An 8,400-nucleotide genomic window follows, 5' to 3' on the forward strand; every position below is an offset into this window, starting at 1 on the left:
ATCGTATGCTATGAATTTGAACAAATGATTTCCTTATTACAATGTTACTTATTTCAATTCAATTGTGTGATGTTATTATGCTTTTGTATCAGACAAATACAAAATGATCTATGACTATCAATAACAGGATTGTGATTGTTAGGGTTTTCACACAATTGGGTTTATGACTGTATCATCTAGGACTAGTAACTTTTGTAAACCACCGCAAACCTTGATATTGTTTATGATTAAAACCAATGCTTAATTGAATGGACATTTGAGTAAGAATTGGTAGTTTAATAGTTTCTTCCTTAAGGACTTAAGGAAGAACATTCCGAGGTTAGGCAATTGAATGTTTCATATGTATTAAGGAAATCTTGACTGAATTCATAACTGGTTAAATCAACCACTTCCCCTAGCATATTTTATATTAATCAATTATATTTTACTGTCTGTTGTGTTTATTGTTAACATTCCAAAACAACCAAGCCATTATCTTTTTGTTCTGATAGAATCAAAGTAAAATAAGTATTTCCTACGCAATCCCTGAGATCGATACTTGGAAATCAAACTCCTTATTACTACATCGGTAAAAATAGTACACTTGCTATTTTTCCGATCAAGTTTTTGGCGCCGTTGTCGGGGATTGCCAAAATACCTATTTTAATTTTTATTCTATCGAAATTTTGTTGCTCGTCAACCAAAATTTTATCTGTGACAATTTTGTTATTCAATTCTAATCTTTGTCTAACTTGTTTATGCGAGGTAAGGCCTCAGCGGATTTTTCTTTTGACGCACATCCAGAAAGAACTCTTCGCGCGAGGCTGAGACAAGCTAAGAGAGCAAAACTGGAATTAGCAGAGAAAGCAGAGAAAGTAGAGGAGGAAGTTGTTTCAGTGCACTCAGAGAATTCAGATTCAGACGCGGAAACAGTTCCTGAAATCATGGCTGCAAACCCACCACCACCACCACCAGAGAGACTTCTCGGTGACTATGGTGGAACCAACACCCCGGGTGGTCGTATGACAATTGTCAACCAACCGGTTAATGTGGAACAATTTCAGCTGCATCCCAACACCATTAATCAACTCGAAAGGCGGTCCTTTTCCGGAAGAGTGAATGAAGATGCCAACAAGCATCTGCAAAGGTTTTTGACTATGAGCACAACGCTGAAAATGCCTGGACATAATGAAGAAGCAATCAGACTTCGTATGTTCCCTTTCACTTTAGCAGATGAAGCCGAAGAGTGGTTCTATTCCTTACTTGCTGGTAGTATCACTACATGGGAGCAAATGGAAACAGCATTCTTGCAGGAATATTTTCCCGCATCTGTGTCATTGCGAAAAAGATATGAGATCCTAAACTTCAAGCAGAAGGAGGGTGAGTCACTAGGAGATTCTTATAAAAGATTCAAGAGAATCCTAGTGGCTTGTCCTACTCACAATGGATGAAACTGAGCAGATGCAAATGTTTGTTAATGGTCTTCGAATTCAAACGAGACAAATCCTTGATTCAGCAGCTGGTGGCTCAGCTAACTTTGTAACAACCACCGGTACGAAGAAGATAATTGAAGCAATTGCCTCGAATGAGCGTTTGGAGTTATATGATAGGGTGTCAAGCAAATCGGCAGTTATTGATTTGAAGCTGGAAACAAACAAACAGGTGAAAATTGAAGAAGTTGTTGTTGCGGAGGTAGAGAAAAGGTTGAAAGCACTAAACATAGGTTCTCAGAAAGTGGCTCAAGTGCAACAGGAACCGAATGATGTCTGTGGCATTTGTAATGGACCACACAATACTGTTCATTGCTTTGCCACACCGCAGCAGATAGAAGATATAAAGTTTTTAAAGCAAAACAATCCCTACTCCAACACATACAATCCGGGGTGGAAGAATCATCCCAACTTTGCATGGAAAGATCAGAAAGGGAACGTGCAACAACAGGCACAGGGTCAATATCAAAATCAATATCAGCAGCAGCAACAACAGGTCCCTAAGAAGGCAGATTGGGAGATCGCAATTGAAAAGATGGCAGCTCACAACATCCAATTCCAAGAGGAGACTCGAAATAATCAGAAGAACACTACAGCATCCATAAAAAATCTTGAAATTCAGATGGGTCAAATTGCTCAACAGTTAGCCTCTAATTCCCAGGTACCTGGCACGCTTCCTAGTGGGACAGTTGTTAATCCCCGTGATCAAAGTCACATTAAAGCTGTGGTCACCAGAAAAGGAAGAGCTAAGGAACAACAAGTTGACGAACAGGTCGAAGAAGATGGGTTGTTGGAAGTTGACTTGGAGATTAGAGAAGAGCCAAAACAAACTGAAGAAGTGGTGGTGAAGCCGGCAAGCCAGCAAGAGAAACAAAAACCAAAGGTCATTCTTCCTTTTCCGACAAGAACAAAGAAGAAAGATCTCCATGAATTTTTTTTTGAGAAGTTCTTAGAATTATTCAAGAAGCTCGAGATCAACATACCTTTTGCTGAAGCTTTGGAACAAATGCCGATTTATGCCAAATTCATGAAAGACATCATATCGAAGAAAAGGTCGATTGACGGCGAGCCAGTCATGCTAACTGAAACTTATAGTGCTATTTTGCAGGGTCTAAAAATTCCGGTGAAGAAAAAAGATAGAGGTGCAGTCATTATTCCTTGTACCATTGGAGACAGATCATTCAAAAAGGCACTGATCGATTTGGGAGCAAGTGTTAGTCTAATGCCCCTCTCGATTTACAAAAGACTTGAGTTAGGGGAAGTGCAGGACACTCGCATGACACTGCAATTTGCGGATCATTCTATGAAGAGACCCTATGGTATAGCAACAGATGTTCTGGTGAAGATTGATAAATTTGTATTCCCGGTGGATTTTGTGATACTCGAGATGCCAGAAGATGAGGAAATCCCTCTCATATTGGGAAGACCTTTTCTTGAAACTGGAAGATGCATGATAGATATTGAGGAAGGAACCATGACCCTCAAAGTTTATGATGAAAAGCTCAAAATTGATGTGAGGGATACTATGAAATTCAAGGATGACGAAGGTGCGAGTAAAAGTATTGAAGTGTTGGATACAGTGTTTGCTCAATCTAGGCAGATTACAACACCCAAGCTTCCTTTGGAGAGAGTTTTGAGTTTATCTATCGTTGAGGATACTGAAGGAATTGATGAGAAAGAATCTGAAGTGGTATCGATGTTAAAGGAACAACCTCCTTGGGTTCATTCCCGACCACAATGGTGGGAAAAGCTTCGACCTAAAACATCTCCAGAATCAAAGCAGGATATAAAAAAGGGGATGGAGTTGAAACAATTACCAGAACATCTCAAATATGTTTTTCTTGACAATGAAGAAAAATGTCCAGCAATCATCAATTCAGGTTTGAGAGAGATCCAAGAAGAAGAGCTAATCAAAGTACTCAAGAAATACAAGAGTGTTATTGGGTGGGCGATGGACGATTTGAAAGGAATCAGCCCGACACTGTGTATGCACAAGATTTTGATGGAGGATGATCAGAAACCGGTCGTCCAACCTCAAAGAAGACTGAACCCAGCTATGAAAGAAGTCGTTCGCAAGGAGGTTGTTAAACTTTTAGATGCGGGGTTGATTTACCCAATATATGACAGTTCGTGGGTGAGCCCAGTTCATGTGGTACCGAAGAAGGGAGGGACAACTGTGATAAAAAATGAGAAAAATGAGTTGATCCCCACCCGTACTGTAACAGGTTGGAGAGTTTGCATTGACTATAAAAGACTGAACACTGCAACCAGGAAGGACCATTTTCCCTTACCTTTCATTGATCAGATGTTGGAAAGATTGGCAGGTCATGATTTCTATTGTTTTCTGGATGGGTACTCAGGGTACAACCAAATTGCAGTGGCACCTGAGGATCAAGAGAAAACAGCGTTCACATGTCCGTATGGAATCTTTGCTTATAGAAGAATGCCATTTGGTTTATGCAACGCACCAGCAACATTTCAGAGGTGCATGACATCCATATTTTCCGATATGCTTGAGAAGCATATGGAGGTGTTTAGGGATGATTTTTCGGTTTTCGGATCTTCTTTCAAAAATTGTTTGTATAATCTGTCACTTGTGCTGGAAAGATGTCAACAAACCAATCTAATCCTGAATTGGGAGAAGTGTCACTTCATGGTGAGAGAAGGGATAATACTAGGCCATAAAATTTCCCATAAAGGAATAGAAGTTGACAAGGCAAAAGTGGAAGTGATCGCCAATCTCCCTCATCCGGTGAATGAGAAAGGTATACGGAGTTTCTTGGGACATGCAGGATTCTACCGTAGGTTCATCAAAGATTTCTCCAAGATCGCAAAACCGTTGACTAGCCTGCTAGTGAAGGATACTCCGTTTCTGTTTGACAAAAAGTGCAACGAAGCCTTCGATACTCTGAAAAATAAATTGGTGTCTGCTCCTATAGTGATCTCGCCTGACTGGTCTCTACCCTTTGAGATAATGTGCAATGCGAGCGACATAGCAGTAGGGGCAGTCTTGGGACAACGAAGAGATAAACTCCTCCATGTCATCTACTATGCTAGCCATGTGTTGAATCCTGCTCAGATGAATTATGCAACCACAGAGAAGGAGCTATTGGTTGTGGTTTATGCCTTTGAAAAATTTCGGCAATACTTGTTGGGAACAAAGGTAATTGTTTATACTGACCATGTTGCTTTGAAATATCTTTTTTCTAAACAGGACTCGAAGCCAAGGCTGCTCAGATGGATTTTGCTGTTGCAAGAATTCGACCTTGAAATTCGAGACAAAAAGGGGTGTGAAAACACCGTTGCTGACCACCTATCTCGAATGTCCCCGATTGAAGAAACGGAAGAAGAACATCCCATAAAGGACGAGTTTATAGATGAACGAATCCTCGCGGTGGTAGGTGTTCCTTGGTTTGCTGACTACGCAAACTACCTGGTGGGTGGCATAATTCCTGAAGACTTTGATTATAACAAAAAGAAAAAGTTTCTTCATGATTGCAGGTTCTATTTGTGGGACGAACCATTCTTGTATAAGAAAGGAGTAGACGGACTGATTCGTCGATGTGTCCCTGAGGAAGAACAAAATAAAGTCTTAAAGGCATGTCATGACTCAGATTATGGGGGACACTTTAGTGGAGACAGGACAGCCGCAAAAGTCCTCCAATCAGGGTTGTACTGGCCTACGTTTTTTAAGGATGCCCAAGTCATTGTGAAGGAACGTGACAGATGCCAACGGACAGGGAATATTTCCAGGAGGAATCAGATTCCCCAAAAGGGCATGCTTGAAGTGGAATTATTTGATGTTTGGGGGATATACTTTATGGGGCCATTTCCACCCTCATTTGGAAAGAATTATATTCTGGTGGCTGTAGACTATGTCTCCAAATGGGTGGAAGTCGTTGCCCTCCCTTCTAATGATGCGAGGGTAGTGGTAAACTTTCTCAAACAAAACATCTTCTCAAGGTTTGGTGTGCCAAGGGAACTTATCAGTGATGAAGGGACACATTTCTTGAATAAGCTCATGGAGAACCTATTGAAGAAATATAATGTGAAGCACAAGATTGCCACTCCATATCATCCTCAAACGAGTGGGCAAGTTGAAGTATCTAATCGGAAAATTAAACAGATTTTGGAAAAGACAGTGAGTGCTTCAAGAAAAGATTGGGCGATCAAATTAGATGACGCACTATGGGCGTACCGAACCGCCTTCAAAACCCCAATCGGCATGTCTCCGTATCAACTGATTTATGGTAAGGCGTGTCATCTTCCTCTGGAATTAGAGCACAAAGCCTTTTGGGCATCCAAGTTCTTAAATTGTGATCTTGCAAAAGCCGGTGAATCCCGAATTCTTCAACTTCACGAGTTAGAAGAATTTCGTAATCAGGCATATGAGAATGCAAAGATGTACAAGGAGAAAACACGGAAGTGGCATGATCAGAGAATCATCAAGAAAGATTTCTGGGAGGGACAACTGGTATTGTTGTTCAATTTGAGGCTCAAGTTGTTTCCTGGGAAATTGAAATCAAGATGGTCCGGCCCATTTGTCGTGCACAAGGTCTCTCCCCATGGAGCAATAGAGATCAAGAACCAAAACAATGGGGATATATTCAAGGTGAATGGCCAGAGGTTGAAGCCCTATTACAGAGGCCAAGAGTCTGGATTGATTGACCATGTGCGCCTCGCCTAATGCGGTGGACAACCGTCGAGCCATGCGACGTTAAACGAAGCGCTTCGTGGGAGGCAACCCACGCGTTCGATTTCTAACTTATTTTGTGTGTTTTTTCTGTGTGTGCGTGAAACGTTGTTGCAGGTAAGGAGAAGAACTTGGAGCGTATAGTCAAAATCACCTCTGAACGGGAGGAGACCATACCTATGAAGCAAAACAAATTTCAAAAATTGAGGAAAACAGGTCATCCACACGGCCACCCGTGTGGTGACACACGGCCCATGTTGATCATGCAAGAGGAGAAAACTGGGCATCCACACAGCCACCCGTGTTGTGACACACGACCGTGTTAATTAAAACAGTGAATTAACACGGGCGCCCGTGTGTAGGAACACGGCCCGTGTTGTTCTCTACGGGTTGGATTTTGCAAATTTTTGAAATTGGGTGCTTTTAATGATGGGACCCACTTGGCATTACATCTCTTCCCCACCACTTATTCTCATTCATTCTGATTTTGCAAGCTTCTCTCTCCCTCTTCCTCCATTGTTAACCTAGCCTCCATCACTTTAAGCTCCACTTTTCACAAAGCTCCACTCATTAAAACCCCATCTCACCTTCACAATAATCAATCCTCTCGCTGTCCTCTACATAATGACGGTGGCCGTTTTCACTAATCTGTTATTTGGGTTTTGAGAAATTTTTGCAGGTACCATTATGCCCCCAAAGCGTATAAGCAAAGGAAAGGATGTGGCCACATCTTCCCGGTCGAAGCAACGGGCTAGACGCTCTCTGAATCCTCATGGCATTTTGTTTGAACAACCGGATCATCAAGAGCGGTATGTGATTCTTGCTAAACGTAAGCTCATTCCGACACGTTATATGTGTGATGCTACACTTGATGAATTGGGCTTAAAGGAAGAGGTGCACCGTATGTTTCACAACATCGGTATGTTAGAATTCATGCAATTCGAAGCACCGACCTTCGCACGTATCACACTTGAATTCTTAAGTACGGTTGAGTTTAAGATGAGAAGAAGGTGGACAGGTTCAGAGATGGAATTTTATGGTCAAATTACTTTCCGATTGTTCGATGAGGATCACGAGTTATCTGTTGAGGAACTTGGGAGTATTCTGAGACTCCCGGTATCTGGACCCGAAACCCCTCCAGACACTTTTTCAGCAATTGATTTCTGGAGGGCTATTACATGTAAAAGTGGCTATAACCCAAGTTCGGGAAAAGCTTCTGGGATTCATAACCCTTGCTTCAGATATGCACAAAAGGGGTTTGCCTACACCTTGTTCGGACGGGGTGATAGTACCGGGGTAGCTGCAAAGAGAGAGTTATTTTTCCTTCACTGCATGGCAAACAATGAGCGAGTCAATGCAGCTGCTTTTGCCGCCAATCATTTGAAGCAAGTTGGCCACGCAACTACCGGTGATATTTCTGTGGGTGGTATGATCACGCAGATTGCGGACCACTTTGGGTATGGTCAACTCTTGTTGGAAGAAGCTGTAGTGGTGGGTAAGACTAAGATCGACATGAACACTCTCGTAAATCAGCAAATGATTGCCATTATGCCGACTCATTACTCTCTTGTGATTCATAATGTGGAAGTGCTTGCACTACCAGCACCTGGTTCCATTAGCATTGCAAATGTTGCTAACTGGTTGTATACAGGTTCAGCCCCATCTGTAGGGGACGATGCTCAATTTGACCAAGATTTTTCAGGTGAGGAAATGGAAGAAGATGAGAGGCCAGCTACCCAAGGTATGCCACCCCCACAGGATTCCAACCTACATGGTGAAGGATCCTCTTTTATGTCTCAGGACCAGTGGGGTTGGATCCAAACTGAGATGGGAACTCTCTGCACCGAGCAAACCAGACAAGGTGCAGAATTAGCCAGACAGGGTGTGGAATTGTTCCGACAAGGGACAGTCATGGATGACATGCAAGCCATGATGCAACGTCTGATGTTGCATTTCCCGCACGATCCTCCGCCTCCTCCACAACAGTAATCACTGTAAGTCCCCTTCGTGTTTGAATTTAAACATTGAGGTCAATGTTTAGTTCAAGTGTGTGTGTGTGGGGGGGGGGGGGGTTTCTCCTTTCATGTTTTAAATTGTTTTAATTCACTTTCAATTTTTTTTTTTTGTGTTTTCGTCGTATTATTTTGTTTTTTTTTTGTGGTTTACTTGTGTGTACAGAGTGATGAGAAATGGTTGGACGATCCCGGGATCAATGGTAGTGGATGAAAGACACCCCTC

This window comes from Lathyrus oleraceus, chromosome 7 (genome assembly GCF_024323335.1).
Source record: "Lathyrus oleraceus cultivar Zhongwan6 chromosome 7, CAAS_Psat_ZW6_1.0, whole genome shotgun sequence".
In the NCBI taxonomy this organism is placed as follows: Eukaryota; Viridiplantae; Streptophyta; class Magnoliopsida; order Fabales; family Fabaceae; genus Lathyrus; species Lathyrus oleraceus.